At 34.2% G+C, this 24,052-nt stretch overlaps 1 protein-coding gene and 1 non-coding gene across 2 annotated transcripts in view; one reads left to right on the plus strand and one right to left on the minus strand.

Moving 5' to 3' along the window:
- The window catches only part of Btk (tyrosine-protein kinase Btk29A), a 533,208-nt gene that overhangs the window by 180,857 nt on the left and 328,299 nt on the right, over positions 1-24,052 (plus strand). The gene's annotated exons all lie outside the window — the stretch shown is intronic.
- TRNAF-GAA (transfer RNA phenylalanine (anticodon GAA)) lies at positions 8,582-8,654 on the minus strand. The gene has a single exon. It is a non-coding gene; the product is annotated as a tRNA-Phe (tRNA).

Genomic DNA, 24,052 nt, shown 5'->3' on the forward strand with positions numbered 1-24,052 from the left:
TTGTTTCAGAATTTACAAAAACTTCCCTATGTAAGCGGTTTTCACTAAAAGTTAGTTAAGGCACTCCCTTCATAACATTATTTTATAAGGGGGCGATAGAGTCAGTGCATTGTCCCAATTTGAACTTTAATATCTCAAAAATGGTAAAACCTACGAAAATACCGTTTTTTTGTTTTTGATTTTTCTCCTCTATGAACACTGTAGTTTCAGAATCCGCAAAAACTTCCCAGGTGTAAGCACCTTCCATTTAAATTTGATTCAACATCACCGTGTAGTATATTTAGAATTGAAAATAGACAATATCGGGCCACGTTCGGTAAAGTCGCCATGTAAAATTTACGCCCCGTTTTTAGTATATTGAAGTTTTTAATCATACATGCCCACGTTATAGTTTATCGCAGAATTTTACAACCACAAAGAATTGCCGTTGTCTTTGCTATAGCAAGATTTTTACTCTTTCGATGATCTTAGCCGAATTTTTAAGAATATCGGCTGCCGTTGTCTTTGATATGTTTCCAAATGAAAACATTAAGAAAAATTTAACAGTTTTTAAGATATGGTGCGAAATCTATACAAATTATGGAATTCTTAGATATATTATAAAATTTAAGGCAATAAATGTAGTTTTTCCAGTTCATTATTTGTCCAAATATTTTATTCTGACCCTTGTCTACAAATTTGCTTCAGAGGTCAGAAAAAGATTTGCATTGCTTTCACAGATATAGCCCCGTGTTGCTTTAAAATGCCAATATTTAACAATGTTTAACGCAACTAGGGCTTTCCTACTTTGGGACTGTACTTTCAAAAAATCCTCACTTCAAATTGTTTGCACAAGATTTCCTTAAAAATGTTGCACAGTGTTATTTACCGGGAGATATAGAGTCTGATCATATTCTTTTCCGTTTAACTCCTTGAGAAGCATAGGGCCTCTAGAGTCTGATACCAGGATTATTTTTACTTTTAATATAATGTTAAAAAAGAAGCGTTATATTTTTTTCTTAATTGTACGATTAGAAGTTTTTGGACTCGATGACAAACACTTTGATGGACTTAGTTTGACCTATGGCATAACTGTCCTTCCGGGTTCATCCACTTTCATCGGCAAAAAGGAATATTTCACCCACCAAGCTTTGATCTTCATATTTACGCGCAGTTATATTTTTCCTTAAAAACGGTTCAAGAATACGGGTTTTTTGTTTTAGCACCGAACTCAGGTAAGATGCTGTAAAAAAATTTATTTTCCCTGATTGGCAATTTTATTAGCTTTCTAGTGGTATACATATAACCTTAATCGGTTACTTAAAATCGGTACAAACTCCGGGTTTTACATCGCTATATCCGGTTCAAAATATTAGATAACCGGATATGTTCTCCAAGAAAATTTGTCATTAACGTGTTCAGCATATCGGGAGCTATATATGGTAAATATTTCAGATACATCCAGAATGTCAATATAAGCGATAACCTACCAATACACAACAAATAACGAATATACAAAAAAACAAAACAGGATTTTTCTGAACAAAAACCGGGTAAATGTCAAAAAGGACAATGAAAACGTGACAATATCGATTAGTTGTCAATGAGAACCGTCCTAAAATTCTCTGAGCAATATTTTTGTGGAATATTTGGATGCTGTAAAATATCATCTTGTGGTACTTTTACTACGGTTCAAGAAAGAAAGGACGAAAAGGACGTGAAAGGAATTGAATTAGAAGAATGAAATGTTCTACAAAAAAATTCGCCATTCGATTTGACTGAAGACATGTAATCTCAAAACGAAGCTGCAATAACGGCAAACAGAGATATAAAGCTATTTTCTCAAGCATCATAGGCGAAAATTCAAAAAATTCATCGCGCGATATCTCAGAATCTTGACCTATGTGGAAAATTTCCTTTTGGGTTCTTAATATACCCACTAAGGGCTTTCATCTCCAGAAGGAATTTTCCACCGCACAGATCTTGAGTTCCAATTTGTGGCACAGTGTAATAAGCTAATTAATTTTAGAAATGGATCTTATTTTGAGATACACTCCTCTTGATAGTTACCGCGCCCATAAGCTATTTTAGTTGGTCACCGTAGTATTTAGAGCTTTGTCAGGAAGCATGAATTTGTCCACGAAAATAGGATATCGCTGTAAACAAGACTACAAAAAGTCCAAAGGATCCTTGAACAGTCTTTAAACTGCAGTTATGTTAGACTTGTATGAGGACCTGAAGATGTTGTCCAAACATATTCTCTTGGAACTTGATGTACTTTTGGAATTAATTTTGCGAGTGGACCGAGATAGTCCATATTAGGTTCGATATGTGGAGTCTAAAATCATTATTTTGATGAGACCTATTTGTATTCATAATCTCGTAACCTTAAAGTCTGAAGCTACAAATATACTTCGTGATGATAAGGAAAAAAATCAAGTGACGCACAAAAACTCATTTGTCTTCAATATTTTCTCATACTGTTTAGCAGCAAATTTGTCTAAAATCGAATAACAAAGTTTTGGCGACGGCAGTAAACAAATATCTAATTGGATTTCAAGATGTAGTCCAGGAAGGACCGACCCTACATACATTTTATCCAAAAGACATTTTTTCATATACTTCCATTCCCACAATACTGAACTCGTTATTTTTGTTTTTACAGGATGAGTTTTAAGCCTCGAGGGCTCTATTTAGTTCGAATATGAATAAACTTGGAGTATATTCATTAAGGAATTCGCATTTGATAGTGGAAAGATATGACATGAAGAAGTAATTCAGATTTCATTGGAAGTTTCTCTCAAAAACAGCATACAAATAAAAATTTTTAAAATACTTTCTTACAAAACTTGTTAATGATGTACATTTTTTGTTCAGAGACTTAAGAAAATAAAAGTTTTAATTTGAAATCTTCAGACATGCAAACATTTTTAAGGGAAAAAATATAATAACTAGCTACAGTAGCTTAACAAATTTTGTTCGACCAAACCATTTCGGGGGGGGCCCGGGCCCCCTGTGCCCCCCCCCTGCGTACGTCCCTGTACCCTACGTCCGTACTATGCATGCGCCTCAAATCGTGTTGGGCTACCCAACACATAACCTGCTAAACCCATCGACCTGTCTACCGATTTTTTATGGAGAGTTTCCAAAGGCGGTGTGAAATTTTTGAATCTGGACACCCAGGAATCAGGTAAACGAAAATATATACGAACAAACATGTTTGCGTTGCTGCAAAAATAACAACAACTGACAATTCTGTTGGAATACTATGATCATCAGTTTAAATTGCAGAACAAAGATTTCGAAAGAAATACCGAAGATGTTATATATATATATATTGATTTAAAATATACCATAATAAAGTAAATAAAGCTCTACATTATTTTTTTTCTTCTAAAATCTAGCAACAACACTTTTCACATTGTACCATTGCTGTGAAATTGTTTAGTTGTTTCATTTCATATTTTTCCCACACCACCATTTATAAAAAATTTGATTACAGCAATAAGTGTCAGTGATATTTCGGGGCGTTTAGCTGGTCCCATCATTTATCACAAAATGTGTTTGTGGCGCTTTCAAGTAGGGCTGTTTTGGTTTCACTTGTAAAAAGCTAATCTAATTTACGATACACTCCAAACAAAAAAACTAAGTAAACATTGCGTCAATAACAACATCAAAGTGCAACAAAATTGGGTTTTTGGGGACGATCAGCAACTAACACCCCTCAAAAATTTTGTTTTGAAAAAAATAACAACACTACGTCTCAGTATGATAGATAGAAAGTCCTAACAAAAAAATCTAGAGACATTGCCCTCCTTGTTTATTTAGCTTATCTCTGTCAATTATTTTTTTTTTTTTTTTGGTTGAATTGCTGGGGGGATAGTTCGGTGTGATTTCAACCACCAACAACACCTCCATCGAAAAAAAGCTTCAAAATGTTGTTTACAAACTGTAAAGTTGGAATTTCTGATAACTATGAGTTGTTGTCTGTCTGCCTGCTTGACTGAGTGAGTGACTGCATTTTTTTCTCTGTTGCACATTTTTCCCTCCTCGTTTCTTTGTTTGTAACCAATTACCACCGCCCGTTATTTTACCCTACATCCCATTTCTTGAATGGATTAACCCAAATAGTGCTTATTTGTTTTTGGTTAATGGACATTTGTTCCAATTTTACCTCATTTTCCTTTGTTTTTTCGTTGTCTCCATAAATCGAAACAATGCCAGGCAGTCTGAAGCTTGTTTATCTCCTCATATTAGGCAAACGGCTCGTGATCGAGTTTTCTTTGTTCAGGCAACATTTTTGGGGGATTTATTTGCTATTTGTTTTATAGGTGACAGTTTTTTGTTTTGGTTTTATTTTTGTTGCTGATAAGGAAACTAACCGTTAAAAGAGGATTTTTTACACTGTTTTCCGATACAGTCGGCACAAGTATGGCCACATGACATACATATCGCTCATTTACTCAAAGAATCTCAAAAAAATCAAGTTTCGAGAAAAAAGTAAGTATTTATAATGTTAAAAAAACAAAAGGCTTATATATTTGAAATAAATTAAAAATAAATAAAAAAGTTAAAAATTAAATAAAAAATAAATTATAAAAATTATATAAAAAATAAATTATAAAAATTATATAAAAAATAAATTATAAAAATTATATAAAAAATTGCAAAAACAAAAAAAACTAAGAAATGAAAAAAATACATGAAAAATAAAATGAATAAAAAAATAAATAAAAAATAAATAAATAAATAAATAAATAAATAAATAAATAAATAAATAAATAAATAAATAAATAAATAAATAAATAAATAAATAAATAAATAAATAAATAAATAAATAAATAAATAAATAAATAAATAAATAAATAAATAAATAAATAAATAAATAAATAAATAAATAAATAAATAAATAAATAAATAAATAAATAAATAAATAAATAAATAAATAAATAAATAAATAAATAAATAAATAAATAAATAAATAAATAAATAAATAAATAAATAAATAAATAAATAAATAAATAAATAAATAAATAAATCTATATATATAAAAAAGGATGATGTTAGTTACTACGCTTATAACTCAAGAACGGCTGAACAGATTTTGACAATTTGCGCCAATTCGGAATCGTCTCATGACAGAAAAGGATAAAACCTAAAAAAATTAAAAACAAACGCGAAAAAAAAACATGAAGATATTTTGTAATTTTGTTTGTATGTGTGTTTCTTTTTTTGAATTTTGAATTTTGAACGTTGTATATAAAATATTTTTTCCAATTTGACTAACGATATTGAATTGATTGTTTGTACCAACCAAAAACCAATTTAACACGTTCGCGGACGTGAATGCTATAGCATTCCGATGCAAAATGACGTGAATGCTATAGCATTCACATTGTCAGCCAATTTTTGTTAATTTACTTGTATACAATCTTAAGTTTTGGTGATTAATATACATAATACGATTTATTTCAACAAGATACATTCTATAATAAATAAAAAATAATAATAATATTCAATAATTAATAAATAAAAATAAAAAAACTAATTTCGAAAATAATTGGCTGTCATTTTTTTCACCTCTCTGAATTTGCTTGCGTCCGCGAATGTGTTAAAAGAGAAACCCGATTCTTAAAAGCGCGTTGAAAATTAATTCGAAAATTGTGCATAGCAATGTACAGAATAAAGACGTGCATACATACATATGTATGTATGTATGTATACATATGTGTTGTTTATTTGATTATGATTTGGAGAAAAATCAGAAATTATTCGTTATTTATTTCAGTGCTATTAATGAATTTGGTGGAAAGTCAAGATTTATCCGAGCTTCCTGTCAGTCTGAGTGTTTCATTTGGTGGAAAACTTAAGTCTTATTCCCGGTTTATTGCAGTGTGATTTATAATAGCGGATTTGAATCGCGTAGCGTTTCATTACGATTGTTCCATAGACTACAGCTCACATCCATCTATTCAAATTGGGCCGATGAATATTGAATACATCCATTGTGGTGCTTTGAAGTTCTCTGGAGTAACAAATGGGTTATGCTGCCTCGGTGGTAAGGTAAAATTACCACAATTGTCCATACCCCCAGAGCCATTGTATTACTTGCTACGGTGGAACACCGGAATCGCGTCATTTTCTTTCCAACACGTAGCAATACAATGCATGTTTCCAAATGACTTCGTTTGATGCCGAAATCATTGAAGAAAACGGATTCAACCCTACATTTAAGGTATTAATTCGCTGTTGTTATAATAAGGCATATCATTTTTTTTTAGCCGTCGTTAGTTCGGTTTTAAACCTTGCAAGAATGCACTATATAAAGCAGAAAAATGTTTGTATAGTACTTCGTACCTTATGCACTCAAAAAACACTGAACGAGCTGAAATTTTAAGAGTATGTTGCAGCATACATATATATTACAACAGTGAATATCTTTAGAATGGTAACAGATATATTCTCCAAATTTAGAATTTGTGCTGCAATTTGACCCAGAAATTTATTTGCGAAATTATATTGAAATCTCTTCTCATCTGGATATAGCTCCTATCGGCCGAATACATATGGCCGATTTTATGTATTTTATGCACCAAATATACTGTTTATGCTCAATTTCGATTAAATTTGGAATATGTGGCGGAATTTTGTCCATAAATAAATTTGCGAAATTATATTGAAATCTGTTCACATCTGGATATAGCTTCCAAATATATTTTTTGGGCATATTTTCATGAAATTAGGATATAGCTCTCATATATATGTATATTCGTCCGATTTTATCCATTTCACCAAATACGCAATGTATACACAATGTCAATCAAATTTGGAATGTGTGACTGAATGTGGTCCAGAAATAAATTTACGAGATTATATGTACATATATAAATCGGTTCAGATCTAGATATAGCTCCCATATATATTTTTTACAGATTTTGATGCACCAAAAACGCTATATATGTACAATTTTAATGGAATTTGGAATGTGTGATGGAATTAAAATAAACTTGCGATATTATATGTGTATGCAAAACTTCCAAATTTTAAAATCCACAAAATATTAATATTAAATGAATAAAAATCTTAAGTGGAGTAGCAAAACACACGGGGTTCAACTATACCTTTAAAAATGTTAGCTTTTACAAAGCTGCGAAAAAATTCCAAAAAATATTTTTTGAAGAAAGACAATTTTTCCACATATTTCTATCGAGCTTCGCGTTTGGAGTATACCGTGACACTTTTTGGATAGTTTTTTTGGCGAAAATTATATTTGGGGATATTTCGCGCAAAAAATTTTGACAGCAAATGAAGACTACGGACTACTTTTGCCCGAATGATTAGTAGAAGTTTCGGTGACATTCTGATTGAAAAGATGATCATAATAATGCCGAAAGTGGTTTCCACAGTTTGGAAATAGTATACAACCCACAAAATTGGTGGGTTTTTTGAAAAATCAAGAGCTCGAAAGAAAATTCATTGGAAGTGAGATTGCGCTATATACATATGTATATTTTTAAACTGTAAATAAAAACATCTTCAAAAGATCAACTTCCGATTTATATCGTATACAATTTGAGCAGTACCGGATATATTGTTACTGTCTAGGTCCTGCCATGATACTAAATTAGTTTAGGTCCCGCAGAGCTGTAAGGCAACTACAAATGGCCAAATACATTAAACATTGGAATAAATAAAGCAAGAAACCGGAGGTACTGACGATTTTTTGGTCGAATTATGAGACAAATATTCTGTATCAGGCCATTAGTAATGAAGCAATAATAAATTATCAAAAGATAAGAAGTCATCAAAGGACTTAAATTGGAGAACGTATTGCAAATGATCATTGACTCAATCCGAAATTTAACATAAACAACATAAATTTAATTCGGCATCGCCTTTCGATTATAGAAAATCTCTGATTCATAAATGGCTCAATATAAGACCATATTTTTCCAATGCAACCCGTTCGCTCATTCGCCATTGAAATTCAAATACTTGACATTAAATTAAAATCCTTACGATCTATATCTTCCTTCGAATTCAATTGCTTGATTAAAATCTCACGTTCAGTGGTGAAAATAAGGATTTCAGAAAACAATCGATTTTGAAACGAAGCCAAGTAATATAATAATGCACCTATTATATTACTTTGCTTCAACTATTTTACCGAATACTTTTATTTACATCGCAAAATATGTTATTTTCATATTTATTTATCATAGTCCCGATTAACAATTACCTAATTTTCTAGCAGCAATTGTCAGTGTATAGCAGAGAGAGATTTGAGGAAAATGAAACACATTGCCTCTCAGCACCTTTCTTCGACGAAACGGACAATTGACGAAAGTACAATTGTCTAATGTGTATCTGCTTCAAAGATTATTCTAAACAGTTCAAAACAAAGAAATATTTGCAATCGAATGCTACAAGGTGATAGAAATAACAGTAATATATCCAGGTTTGAACTAAAGCCATAAAGTTCAGTACCTAACAGACTGCGAGACGAAGTTCGCCGGGTCCCCTAGTAAATAAATAAATAAATAAAATTTTTATATAGAATAAAAAAATATAATAATTAAATTTAAATAATAAAAAAAAGATTTGCCGAAACCCGGGATTGAACCGGGGACCTTTAGATCTTCAGTCTAACGCTCTCCCAACTGAGCTATTTCGGCTATATGACGGATGTTGCTTAACGCTCATGTTATCTTGCTTTGCGACACTCTGATGAGCAGTATTTGTGTGTCGCGTGTGTGCTCTGCTGATAAGGGGGCTGTGACGAGCAAGCACTTTTCTAATTAAAGCGTTCTGTTTGCTTTCAGTTTAGCGTATGTATGTGTATGAAGTGAAAAATGTCCACAGAGTTCAGAGTTCCATATTTTTTATAACTTTAGACAATTTTCAAAATTTATATGAAAAATAAGGTAAATGTAAACAGCATGAGCAGTCACAAAAAGTTCACGCTTGTTGGTCTACAAGTGGACCGCCAGAAAAATCAAAAAGCGTTTTAACTATATGTACCTTCAGTAGGACGGCTACAGTTGATATGTAACCTTTATCACAATGTGAAATGTTCCTCATTGAAATAATAGCATTAGACTCCACATTTGTTAGTACCAAATCCGGTTCAGACAATTTGGAGTCGATCTATCCATTTTAGGCAATATATGCCTATCTGGCTGGTTGGTTAGGGCATTAACTCTCGAAGGGAATATGGCCCAAACTTTGTACATCGTAATATTTCTTCCAAGCATAGATCAACTTTAATAAATTTTTGATTAAGTAAATTAGGGACTCTTCGAGAATCGTTTTTGTCTCTCCAGCAGTGATCACCTCATAAACCTTCCCCGTTACCGAAACATATGATGCAGGCGAAGGGACCGGTTGTGACAGTGTCAACTTCGTAGCAGAAGGAGAATGTTCCTTTAGCGACCTCATCCTCTTCACAACTACAGGTTGTGATTGTGGATCTTTGAAAGCCTTTTGTGGAGTTTTGAAGATGAGGCACATAGGGAGTCAAGTGTAACCATGCCGCAGGATTTGGCCACTTTTTTGATGGTTGTTTTTTCGAACATGAGGTTTCTCTTGTCCTCACCTCCATATGGATCTCGATAGGGGTTCCTCCGGTTCTTGAACTGGCAATTTGCTGACAAAGAAGCTCCGTCTTAGTTCCATGAAAACTTCCGAACTTCCACACAACCATGAGGTTAGATCTTCTCAGTAGAAATTCCCTTTGCATACCGATTGGAGTAATTGACTGCCGTTCTATATAATATCTTATCCATTTGCGATATCAATGAGTCATCCGTCTTATGGATGGATTTTTTGTTCTCGGGTTCCTATTACAACGGTACAAACATTAAATAGTTCGGAGATATCACCCCGCCTTGGGTAACTTCCTGTTTCCCGCTACGGGCCTTATACTTCCTATTTCTGTATTCCACAATCGACTGGCGTCCTCACACCATGGCTGTTTGGTTGCACGGCCTGCTCTAGTTCAATCCTCGACTGATATGTGTGTGTATTGGGTGTAATGCTATTGTGGTACTGTGCATATTCCATGTTGATGTTAGGCAATCGGCCTGTATAATTCGCCTCTGCTGGTATCCTTGCCTGGCTTCAGTAGCGAAACCACTCAGCCATCTTTCCAGGCGTGTGGTACAATATGGATGGCCAAGGATAGATTGAGGACTTAACCCTTGGTTTTACTATTGAAATTCCGTGGGGCCCAACGCTGTGGATGACTTGTACAACATCGATAATCGTAAATTGTCGCATCTGGGAAGGTTCTTATACGTCGCAGCACATTCCTCTTCGCCCTATCACTCTCAAGATGCTCTATAAATTGCCGGTTAAAATAACACGCGCACTTCTTCGGATCCGTCATCGTCATGCAGTTGAAAGTGACAGACGTTCTATAAACTTTCTTCCCAGAATCAGCAGAGATTTTGAAGTTGTCCAAAATTTACTAACTCTGTACCATTTTAGTGATTTTGCTTCAGGTGCTCCAGTCACATTTTCCGCTTATCCTAGTCTACTAGACTGTTGACTTCAAGAGTAAGTTCGTACTATGGAGCTCATTGCGCTTGGTTGCTAGTCCCGTCGTTACTGCTGGAAAATTTGGTTTAATTTTGGGTATTCGACCAGAAGGTATGTAGCGGGCGGATTGTGATGATATCCTGGAAATATCTCTAAGGTATCTGAGGATCTGAGTAATGGACAGACAGCCTTCTGAAGCGGTGATTTTTTGACGGAGACTATCTGGTAATTTTGGTTGAATTTCGGGTATTCGAGCTGCTGCAGCTGTGATGATGTGCCGATGGATTCTCTCAACTACCCGAGCAATGATTCGTAAATTCTCTGAACGTTTGTTAATCAGCATTTCCATACTTCAGGAAAAGTACGAAGGTATATGGTAATATTCAAAAAGTTTTTCAATCGTTGAAGTTGAGGTTCACCATTTAATAATGGTGAACTGTTAATATATTTTATAAAATATGAATATATTTATATTAATTGAAGTGTTTTAGCCACGATTTCATAATATGGACCATAACAAATAATTTTCGTGGAAGCTGCGTTGGTGGTAATATAAAAAAATGGAAAAAATGTGTTGAAGTAAACATGTTTTTTTGTGTTTTTTTTTTTTGATTTCTGGCCAAACTACGCAAAATTCGAACCTGTGCTCAAAGAAAGAACTAAACAATACCCCTTGGGCAACATGGTTCTAGTGTATGACTTTTGGATATATGTATACACTGCATCCCCCTAAAATCGATGCTGACATTTTGAAGTTTTGATTTCAGTGTTTTTCGAATTTTTCTTATAATTAGAGGGTGCAACTAGATAATAATCCAAACTAGTTTATAGGATTGTAGAACTCGCGATTCCACGTCGTTCGATGTATATCTCATGAGTGTGCTCCGTACAGCTTCCTAGTAATAGGAGTCCAAAGGCGAAAATTTGGTGCGTAAATTTTCTGAAAAAAACCTATTTTTTGGCTTTAAAATTTACAACTGTCGTACAGGTACCCCTGAACCCCGCGTGATATTAGTTTTTTTACGTGCCGGATCCAATGAGCTCTTCCGCGGTCGAATCGATCCATTAAAACGCCGGATATAGATACCTTGAAAGTAGGAAAAGCTGCAAAAATATTTTTTGCCAATTCCGCGAATTGAACCGCGATTTTCTTTGATTATTTTTGCATAAATGTAATCCTTTATACACGATCATAATATTTGCCAAAAATGTGTGTCACAAATTACAAAGATTCAGGAGTAATATCCCTATTTATCCCAAAATAGAATGCGGTGGCACATCCGCAGTTCTTGACGAATCTGTCAAAAAAAATTGTATTGACGTATTTTTAATAGGGGGCCATTGAAGTCGGATGCACCTTATAATCATATGCACATCGCGTAATTTTTGCCCACTTGAAGGTTTTTTGAATAGTAAGATGCAACTGATGGCACACTTTGGCCGCTGAATGAAACATGGGGAAATCCATGCATATTGATAGACATGGACTCCCTGTATCCGAAAAGCACATGCACCTCAACCGATTTAAACCAATTCGCGAATTATACGGTTTCTAGCTTCTATGTTTTTTCTTTGATTCTAATTTCAATATTACTCTCTACTTCTTATTTCTATTGCTTATCACAGAAAGCAAATATACCTTCACGATGACTAATTACTTATCTCGTAGAAGTTTAAGCAAAATACTTCAGGATTTGGATCGAAATTTAGCGAAATAATAGAATAACTCCCAATATTTATTTTTCAAATTTTTCGTATTTAACCAAAAATATATTTTTGAAATAATTTCCAACAATTAGTTTCCGTTCTTTGTTGTTGCTGTAATATGCAAGTTATAAGCGCGATCTTTATAATTTTGGTCTAACATTTTTCTACGCGTTGTCTAGATTCTGTACGTGTTTTTAAATTATTTTTTTTTAGAGATTTTTTGGACACTGATTTAGAATAAATAAAATTTATTCCAAGATTTCTTCAATATTTTTTGATTTTCCGCGAAAATAAAAATAAATTTAGCAACTATTTTAGCATCTACGGATAGATATCAAATGCTGCTAACGATTCATATATACATGTTCTTATTACAACACAATAGGAATTTTTAAATATTTTTTCTTTACAAGAGACTAAAACCGCATATAACTTTTGAGTGCAGCATCCAATTTTGTGAACGCGAACAGATTTGAAACCATGATTTTTTTCGTAACCCATGTACCAAAAATGGCGGATGTGCTCGCCCAAAAAAGTTTTTAAACATCGCAGAGTGGACAGGGGAGACTTCTCTCATATCAATGAGTGCACCCCGATTCATATTAGCTCAATGATATGGGACCTACTGTTTATGGCCGAGTCCGAACGGCGTGTATTACGACACCACTTTATAGAGAAGTTTTACATGGCTAAAATACTCAGGAAATGTCGCCTACATTACTGAGGGCTATTTTGACACCGTTGAAAATTTTGATGTTGCCTGCCTGGGGAAAGTACGAAGGTAGGAGGTTTTAAAGTCGGGTGGTCTGTTAAAAAGATGATGATGGCAAGTTGATCAGAGCCAAGGGATGGATTACCAGGACACTTCATTTATCAGACCGGTTGCCACATTGTTGATGTATGGCGTGCTGTTGTAATCTCCTCTTATCCTTATGATGAACTTTGAACTCTCCTAAAACAGACTAATATGAAGCATATAACTGTGGGCAGACACAACTATTTATAGGAGCTATGTACACAATTAGCAACTCTACCTCGGCAGTCCCACGCTTAACTGCTACAACCCCCTCCCATTCTGAAACAATGCACGAACTCAAACACATAATTGTTGTGGTGACGGCCCTGGACGTCCGAGTCAGTCCGTTGCATAGAATCAACCGGCCGCCAAGGGTTTGTCCACTTATGTTGGTCTTGAAAAATATTCCTAAAAAATCCACGCTTTTGGGCAGATAGCCCAAAAAATCCATGCTTTTGGGGAGATGGCCTTTACAAATATTTAAATTATCCACATTTTTTGGGCCGATGGCCCTTGCAAAAATCCTTAAACAATCCCCGCTTTTTGGGATAGCCCCTGAAAAATATTTTTAAAAATCCACGGTTTCTGGGCACATAGACATTGAAAAATATTCTTAAATATCGACGCTTTTTAGGCAGATAGCCATTGAAAAATATTCTTAAATATCGACGCTTTTTGGGCACATAGCCATTGAAAAATATTCTTAAATATCCACGCTTTTAGGGCAGATAGCCATTGAAAAATATTCTTGAAAAATCCACGCTTTTTGGGATATTTTTAACAAGTGAGCAAAGGCTATAGTCGGAACGGGGCCGACCATGTGTTACCCTACACCACTACCCCTGTGCATAAGCTTTTCACTGGTAAACATTTCATTTAGGGAATATAATCCGAATACCATCAAACATAATATGCCTCTTTCTCTCGGGACCCCCATAAGCAACGATCATCACCAAATTTAATAGGCTTCTTCCTCTGTGGGACTCGCAACAACTCCCAAAAAATTCGTGACCATCCGATCAAAATTGCGACCTGTAGCGTGATTACAAAAAATCGGAAAATGGGATGCATGACCGACTATTGCGATATCTCTGTTGTTTGACCACCTAAGACAGCCTACTGTACATCGTTGTAAAGGTGATATTTTCTACTTTCCTTGCCAGGTTTTGCTTTTGATATGCCTCTTAAAGTAACAGAGCTATTAGCTTTGAAATAATACGTTGACCTTTTCTCCAAATAAGTTTTTGCCCATTCCGACCCCTGAATATTATCCGACCATCATCAAAATCAATAGGCTTCTTTCTCTGTTGGACCCCCATTAACTCCCAAAATTTCGTGACGATCCGATCGAAATTGCGACCTGTAGCGCGATTTTGAAAAAAATTTAAAAATGGGATGTATTACCGACTATTGCTATATCTCCGTTATTTGGCCACCTACGCCGACCTGCTTTGAATCATTGTACAGGTGGGATATTCTTCTTTCATAGTCAGGCTTTGCTTTTGGAAGATCCCCAACCAAAGCTGTGATATTCGTCATTATAACTCAAATAGCAAAAATAAATAGATGGGTTGTATTAGCGACTATTGCGATTTCTTCGTTGTTTGACCACCTACTACAACCTACTATACATCGTTGTAAAGGTGATATTTTTTACTTTCATTGGCAGGTTTTGCTTTTAATATACCAATTATAGATGCGGAGATATTCGCTTTGAAATAAAACGTTGACTTTTTCCCCAAATACGTTTTTTGCCCATTCCGACCCCTGAATATTATCCGACCATCACCAAAATCAATAGGCTTCTTCCCCTCCGGGACCCTCATCAACACCCTAAATTTGGTGACGATCCGATCAAAATTGCGACCTGTAGCGTGATTACAAGGTTTAGATGGACAGACGGACAGACGGACGGAAGGACTGACGGACGGACACACGTAGCCAGATCGACTCAGCTCGTCGAGACATTCATTTTGGTATATATAAGTATGGGTCTAGGACCATTACTTCGATGCGTTACAAACTTTTTGGCCAAAACCAACTTATAGCCCTTGAAAAATATTTAAAAAAAATCCACGTTTTTAGGCAGATAGTCCTTGAAAAATATTCTAAAAAAATCCACGTTTTTTTTTTTTGGACAGATAGTCCTTAAAAATAATCTTAAAAAATCCACGCTTTTTGGGATAGCCCTTGAAAAATATTTTTAAAAATCCACGCTTTCCGGGCACATAGCCCTTGAAAAATATTTAAAAAAAATCCACGTTTTTAGGCAGATAGTCCTTGAAAAATATTCTAAAAAAATCCACGTTTTTTTTTGACAGATAGTCCTTAAAAATATTCTTAAAAATCCACGCTTTCAGGGCACATAGCCCTTGAAAAGTATTCTCAATAAATACACGCTTTTTAGGCAGATAGCCCTTGAAAAATATTCTTAGGAAAGCCCTTAAAAATTGATCATAAAAAAATTCACGCTTTTTGGGATAGCCCTTGAAAAATATTCTTAGGATAGCCCTTAAAAAGTGATCTTAAAAAAATTCACGCTTTTTGGGATAGCCCTTGAAAAATACTCTTAAAAAAGTCACGCTTTTGGGCAGATAGCCCTTGAAAAATATTTAAAAAAATCCACGCTTTTTGGCACAGCTCTTGAAAAATATTCTTAAAAAATCCACGCTTTTGGGCAGATGGCAGTTGAAAAATATTTTTAAAAATCCACGCTTTTTGGGCAGATGGCCCTTGAAAAATATTCTTAAAAAATCTACGCTTTTAGGCAGATGGCCCTTGAAAAATATTTTTAAAAATCCACGCTTTTTGAGCAGATGGAAATTGAAAAATATTTTTAAAAATCCACGCTTTTTGGGCAGATGGCCCTTGAAAAATATTCTTAAAAAATCCACGCTTTTTGGGCAGATGGGCCTTGAAAAATATTCTTAAAAAATCCACGCTTTTTGGGCAGATGGGCCTTGAAAAATATTGTTAAAAAATCCACGCTTTTTGGGCAGATGGGCCTTGAAAAATATTCTTAAAAAATCTACGCTTTTTGGGATAGCCCTTGAAAAATATTTTTAAAACATCCACGCTTTTTGGCACAGCTCTTGAAAAATATTCTTAAAAAATCCACGCTTTTGGGCAGATGACAGTTGAAAAATAGTTTTAAAAATCCACGCTTTTTGGGCAGATGGCCCTTGAAAAATATTCTTAAAAAATCTACGCTTTTAGGCAGATGGCCCTTGAAAAATATTTTTAAAAATCCACGCTTTTTGAGCAGATGGAAATTGAAAAATATTTTTAAAAATCCACGCTTTTTGGGCAGATGGGCCTTGAAAAATATTCTTAAAAAATCCACGCTTTTTGGGCAGATGGGCCTTGAAAAATATTGTTAAAAAATCCACGCTTTTTGGGCAGATGGGCCTTGAAAAATATTGTTAAAAAATTCACGCTTTTTGGGCAGATGGGCCTTGAAAAATATTCTTAAAAATCCACGCTTTTGGGCAGATGGCAGTTGAAAAATATTTAAAAAAATCCACGCTTTTTGGCACAGCTCTTGAAAAATATTCTTAAAAAATCCACACTTTTGGGCAGATGGCAGTTGAAAAATATTTTTAAAAATCCACGCTTTTTGGGCATATGGCCCTTGAAAAATATTCTTAAAAAATCTACGCTTTTAGGCAGGTGGCCCTTGAAAAATATTTTTAAAAATCCACGCTTTTTGAGCAGATGGAAATTGAAAAATATTTTTAAAAATCCACGCTTTTTGGGCAGATGGGCCTTGAAAAATATTCTTAAAAAATCCACGCTTTTTGGGCAGATGGGCCTTGAAAAATATTCTTAAAAAATCCACGCTTTTTGGGCAGATGGGCCTTGAAAAATATTCTTAAAAAATCCACGCTTTTTGGGCAGATGGGCCTTGAAAAATATTGTTAAAAAATCCACGCTTTTTGGGCAGATGGGCCTTGAAAAATATTCTTAAAAAATCTACGCTTTTTGGGATAGCCCTTGAAAAATATTTTTAAAACATCCACGCTTTTTGGCACAGCTCTTGAAAAATATTCTTAAAAAATCCACGCTTTTGGGCAGATGACAGTTGAAAAATATTCTTAAAAAATCCACGCTTTTGGGCAGATGACAGTTGAAAAATAGTTTTAAAAATCCACGCTTTTTGGGCAGATGGCCCTTGAAAAATATTCTTAAAAAATCTACGCTTTTAGGCAGATGGCCCTTGAAAAATATTTTTAAAAATCCACGCTTTTTGAGCAGATGGAAATTGAAAAATATTTTTAAAAATCCACGCTTTTTGGGCAGATGGGCCTTGAAAAATATTCTTAAAAAATCCACGCTTTTTGGGCAGATGGGCCTTGAAAAATATTGTTAAAAAATCCACGCTTTTTGGGCAGATGGGCCTTGAAAAATATTGTTAAAAAATCCACGCTTTTTGGGCAGATGGGCCTTGAAAAATATTGTTAAAAAATCCACGCTTTTTGGGCAGATGGGCCTTGAAAAATATTTTAAAAAATCCACGCTTTTTGGCACAGCTCTTGAAAAATATTCTTAAAAAATCCACACTTTTGGGCAGATGGCAGTTGAAAAATATTTTTAAAAATCCACGCTTTTTGGGCATATGGCCCTTGAAAAATATTCTTAAAAAATCTACGCTTTTAGGCAGATGGCCCTTGAAAAATATTTTTAAAAATCCACGCTTTTTGAGCAGATGGAAATTGAAAAATATTTTTAAAAATCCACGCTTTTTGGGCAGATGGGCCTTGAAAAATATTCTTAAAAAATCCACGCTTTTTGGGCAGATGGGCCTTGAAAAATATTCTTAAAAAATCCACGCTTTTTGGGCAGATGGGCCTTGAAAAGTATTCTCAAAAAACCCACGCTTTTTGGGCAGATAGCCCTTGAAAAATATTCTTAAAAAATCTACGCTTTTTGGGATAGCCCTTGAAAAATATTTTTAAAACATCCACGCTTTGTGGGATAGCCTTGAAAACTATTCTTAAAAAAATTTGCGCTTTTAGGGATAGCCCTTGAAAAATATTCTTAAAAAATCTACGCTTTTTGGGATAACCTTTGAAAAATATTCTTTTTGGGCATTTGAAAAATATAACATAGCATTTGAAAAATATTCATAAAAAATTCAAGATTTCTGTGATAGCCCTTGAAAAATATTCTTAAAAAATCCAAGATTTTTGGGAGATAGCCCTTGAAAAATATTCTTAAAAAATCCACGCTTTTTGAGCAGATGGTCCATAAAAATATTCTTAAAAATCCACGCTTTTTGTGCAGATAGCCCTTGATATATATTCCTAAAAAATGCGCGCTTTTGGCATAGCCCTTGAAAAATATTCTTAAAAAATCAACGATTTTTGGGCAGACGGCCCTTGAAAAATAATCTTAATAAGTCCACGTTTTTCGGCAGATTGCCCTTGAAAAATAATCTTAAAAAAATCCACGCTTTTCGGGCAGATGGGCCTTGAAAAGTATTCTCAAAAAACCCACGCGTTTTGGGCAGATAGCCCTTGAAAAATATTCTTAAAAAATCTACGCTTTTTGGGATAGCCCTTGAAAAATATTTTTAAAACATCCACGCTTTGTGGGATAGCCTTGAAAACTATTCTTAAAAAATTTGCGCTTTTAGGGATAGACCTTGAAAAATATTCTTAAAAAATCTACGCTTTTTGGGATAACCTTTGAAAAATATTCTTTTTGGGCATTTGAAAAATATAGCATAGCATTTGAAAAATATTCATAAAAAATTCAAGATTTTTGTGATAGCCCTTGAAAAATATTCTTAAAAAATCCAAGATTTTTGGGAGATAGCCCTTGAAAAATATTCTTAAAAAATCCACGCTTTTTGAGCAGATAGTCCATAAAAATATTCTTAAAAATCCACGCTTTTTGTGCAGATAGCCCTTGATATATATTCCTAAAAAATCCACGCTTTTTGGGATAGCCCTTGAAAAATATTCTTAAAAAATCAACGATTTTTGGGCAGACGGCCCTTGAAAAATAATCTTAAAAAATCCACGCTTTTTGGGATAGCCCTTGAAAAATATTCTTAAAAATCCGCGCTTTTGAGCAGATGGGCCTTGAAAAATATTCTTAAAAAATCCACGCTTTTTGGGCAGATGGGCCTTGAAAAATATTCTTAAAAAATCCACGCTTTTTGGGCAGATGGGCCTTGAAAAATATTCTTAAAAAATCCACGCTTTTTGGGCAGATGGGCCTTGAAAAATATTCTTAAAAAATCCACGCTTTTTGGGCAGATGGGCCTTGAAAAATATTCTTAAAAAATCCACGCTTTTTGGGCAGATGGGCCTTGAAAAATATTCTTAAAAAATCCACGCTTTTTGGGCAGATGGGCCTTGAAAAATATTCTTAAAAAATCCACGCTTTTTGGGCAGATGGGCCTTGAAAAATATTCTTAAAAAATTCACGCTTTTTGGGCAGATGGGCCTTGAAAAATATTCTTAAAAAATCCACGCTTTTTGGGCAGATGGGCCTTGAAAAATATTCTTAAAAAATCCACGCTTTCAGGGCACATAGCCCTTGAAAAGTATTCTCAAAAAATACACGCTTTATGGGCACATAGCCCTTGAAAAGTATTCTCGAAAAGTCCACGCTTTCTGGGCACATAGCCATTAAAAATCTTCTTTAAAAATCCAAAATTTTTGGGATAGCCCTTGAAAAATATTCTTAAAAATCCACGCATTTTGGGATAGCTCTTGAAAAATATTCTTAAAAAATCTATGCTTTTTGGGATAGCATTTAAAAATATTCTTAAAAAAACACGCTTTGTCAAATAGCCATTGAAAAATATTCTTAAAAATTCACGCTTTTTGGGCAGATGGACCTTGAAAATATTATTAAAAAATCCACGCTTTTGGGCAGATGACCCATGAAAAATATTCTTAAAAAATCCACGCTTTTGGGCGGATGGCACTTGAAAACTATTTTTAAAAATCCACGCTTTTTGGGTAGATGGCCCTTGAAAAATATTCTTAAAAAATCCACGCTTTTGGGCAGATGGCCCTTGAAAAATATTTTTAAAAATCCACGCTTTTTGAGCAGATGGAAATTGAAAAATATTTTTAAAAATCCACGCTTTTTGGGCAGATGGCCCTTGAAAAATATTCTTAAAAATCCACGATTTTTGGGCTGATGAGCCTTGAAAAATATTCTTAAAAAATCCACGCTTTTGGGCAGATAGCGCTTGAAAAATATTCTTAAATAATCCGCGCTTTATGGATAACCCATGAAAAATATTCTTAAAAAATCCAAGCTTTTTGGGATAGCCCTTAAAACATTATTTTAAAAAAAATTCACGCTTTTTGGGATAGCCCTTGAAAAATATTCTTAAAAAGTCACGCTTTTGGACAGATAGCCCTTGCAAAATATTCTTAAAAAATTCACGCTTTTTGGGCAGATAGCCCTTGAAAATTATTCTCAAAAAATCAAAGCCACGCTTGAAAAATATTCTCAAAAAATCCACGTTTTTTAGGCACATATCCCTTGAAAAATATTCTCAAATATCCACTTTTTGGGCAGATAGCCCTTGAAAAATATTCTAAAAAATCCACATTTTCAGGCAGATAGCCCTTGAAAAATATTCTCAAAAAATTCAAGTTTTTTGGACAGACATCCCTTAACAAATATTGTTAAAAAATCCAAGTTTTTTGGACAGATAGCCCTTGAAAAATATTGTTAAAAATCCACGCTTTTTGGGCAGATAGTCATTGAAAAATATTGTTAAAAATCCACGCTTTTTCGGCAGATAGTCATTGAAAACTATTCTTAAAAAATCTACACTTGTAAAAAATTATTCATTAAAAAATCCTTGAGGAAAATAATCTATAAAAATCCTCGCTTATTGGTCTTAAAAAATCCACGCGTTTTGTGCAGATAGGCCTTAATAAAATATTATTTAAAAATCCAAATTTTTGGCAGATAGCTCCTGAAAATATTCTTAAAAATCCACACTTTTCGGGCAGATAGCCCTTGAAAAATTTTTCTTAAAAAAATCCAAGCTTTTTGGGCAGATAGCTCTTGAAAAATATTCTTAAAATGTCCACGCTTTTGGGCAGATAGCACTTGAAAAATTTTATTAAAAAATCCACACTTGTAAAAAATATTCATTAAAAATCCACACATGTTGGTCTAATGGTCCTTGAAGAAAATATTCTTTAAAAATCCCCGCTTATTGGTCTGATGTTCGTTGAAGAAAATATACTTAAAAAATCCACGCTTGTTGGTCTGATGATCCTTGAAGAAAATATTTTTTACCCCGCTTATTGGTCTGATGTTCGTTAAAGAAAATATTCTTTAAAAAATTCCTTATTCCAACGACGAAGTAGGAGACACTTTGGGAGGTGTAGTGGCGCAGCAAGCATCAATATAACTTCAATCGCAGTAGTCCTGGAATCAACTAAAGCCAGCGCAGCTGCATGCGGATTTGGCAAACGAAACAGATCCATGGTCCAGGTTTCTTCTCAGTCCAGATATGGAGTAAAAGAGTTCGGAGCAGGAATTCCGGGATATATTACCACTCCTATGATGAAAAAAATACAGAAACACATAGTTTTGAGGAGATGGCCTTATCGAAGATTCCTCCGAGTCAATCTGGTGCATAGAACCGGCAGCCGCTAGATGGTTAATGACGAAATTTTATCGTTGACGTTCAAACGTCTGACGTTCAGCTCTACAACCGGCGATAACCTCTATAAATAAAACGTATGCATGTCATATTGACCATTTATGCAGAGCTCTGTTACCCTTTGAAGTTTGACTATTCAAAGGAAGTACTCAAATATATAATGTAGATCACCTATTGACCACCTGTTGATGATAATAAATTATCAAGGCGTTATTTGTAAAATCCTTAAACATTAATTATGTTAATGAATATTAAAAGGAAATTTACGGTTCATCAAAAAAACTGTGGGAAGGACACAACAATGTAGAAAAGAAAAGATAATATCCCAATTTCCAAGAAATATGTAAATAACTTGGCTTAAGTAAACAATTAGGTGTTGACGACTATCCAACAAAAATAAAAATGTTCGTCTGGACAAGCGAATAAATTCCCTTTTCCCTTCGCTGTCCTTTCTACCGAATATGAAGATGGTGGTCACTAAAATGAACCACTTCTTTTCTACTTTTGGTCATGAGAATTTTTTATTCATCATTTCCCATTTTTTATTGTTATTGTTATAGTTTTGTCTGCTTACGCGCCAGCAACAGTGTAATAATAAATGTCTGACAAACCAGAGAGACGAGGCAACAGCAACAGGATGTCCGTTTATTTTAATATTCGGTTCGGTTTTTTTTGAGAACTTTTAGTTGGTTGTCCATTTGTCACCCGCCCCTTTTTATATGTCTGCTATTCCTCCATCATTGTCTCTCTTTATTTCAGACGAGACAACATGACTGTTGGTTGTTGTCACTACCCTAATTGGCACTGACATTTGAATGTCCGGCTTGTTGAATTTGCTGTCCGCTGATGTGAATTTTTGATAAGACAAGACACATCACAAGAATACCTACTCTGCTCCTCCTCCAACCACCTCCACCGACATTTTAATAACACGAAAAATCCCTTTAATGGATATTACAGAATTTGTTGGCTAGGCGATTTAAGGCCATATAAATGGGATTTTGGAGAGATAATTGTGTTTATTGTCTTGTGAATATGAAAAACATTATTTATTGAAATTTATTTGCATGCCATGTTACATGTTATAGAACATTTACTCGAATGGTGTGCCTGTGAGGGGGTTATGTTGGCGCCTTATTCGTCCAGTCATACCTTCCTATGTTTTAGCAATTAACCATGACAATGAGCTGAAAAATGTTCATTGTTTTTCGTAGACAGACTGTAAAGATTTTCCTAATGCAAGAAGCCGCACATAAAAATATGGCCTTGCATCTATGGAAGCCACATAACTTTTAGAAAATTATAGTCTCATTTTGTAAAATATAGATTTCACGGGAAAATTTAATTAAACCCCTAATTCAATGTGATATAATTCTTGTTCAAGAAGCCAACTGCTGATGTCCACAGCAACTCTTATACTTAGATATGTTTTAGTCCTCTTTACGTCCTCATTTAAGTATCCATGAGTCTCTACCAACGATTCCCCTGCAATTCATTTGTTTTTAAATTACCTGCTTGCCACAGATGCGAATGAATTTTTTCTACGTCATTCAAAAACATTTTTCCAATGAAATTACCTACAGCGCAACCAAATGAATGTCAAGTCGAAAAAAATTTAAATTAATCAAAAAATGTATGTTAACAAATGAAATGAAATAAAACAGTAACAATAATTATGTTAGCTATAAAATAAAAATAAAAGTGAACCTCATTCATTGTCGATTTGACGAATTCTTCCAAAAGATAAGTACAACCGTTATTGGACAAAGTGAGTGAATGGGCACTGTGGTTTGAAGACGATTTATTTTCTCAAGATAAGACTAGGCAAACTTTACAAGTTTTGGGTCCTATTATGGAAGAGATTTAGGCCATTTATAGGATAGTTTTAGGCCATCTCATGCTTTTTAGGCAGATAGCCCTTAAAAATATTCTCAAAAAATACACGGTATTTGGGCAGATAGTCCTTGAAAAAATTTATTTTGGCCGGATAGACCTTGAAAAATATACTTAAAAAAATCCACGCTTTTTGGACAGATAACCCTTGAAAAATGTTCTTTAAAAATCCACGATTCTTGGGCAGATAGCCATTGAAAAATATTCTCAAAAAATCCACGTTTTTAGGCGGATGTCCCTTGAAAAATATACTTAGAAAATCCACGCTTTTTGGGATAGACCTTGAAAAATGTTCTTTAAAAATCCACGATTTTTGATCAGGTATCCACTGGAAAATATTCTCAAAAAATCCATGTTTTTTATGCAGATAGCCCTTGAAAAATATTCTTAGAAAATCCACCCTTTTTGGGATAGACCTTGAAAAGCATTCTTAAAAAATCCACGCTTTTTGGGATATCCCTTCAAAAATATTCTTAAAAATCCACGCT

This window comes from Musca autumnalis, unplaced genomic scaffold, assembly GCF_047663935.1.
Source record: "Musca autumnalis isolate F117 unplaced genomic scaffold, ASM4766393v1 scaffold_2, whole genome shotgun sequence".
NCBI classification, from domain to species: domain Eukaryota; kingdom Metazoa; phylum Arthropoda; class Insecta; order Diptera; family Muscidae; genus Musca; species Musca autumnalis.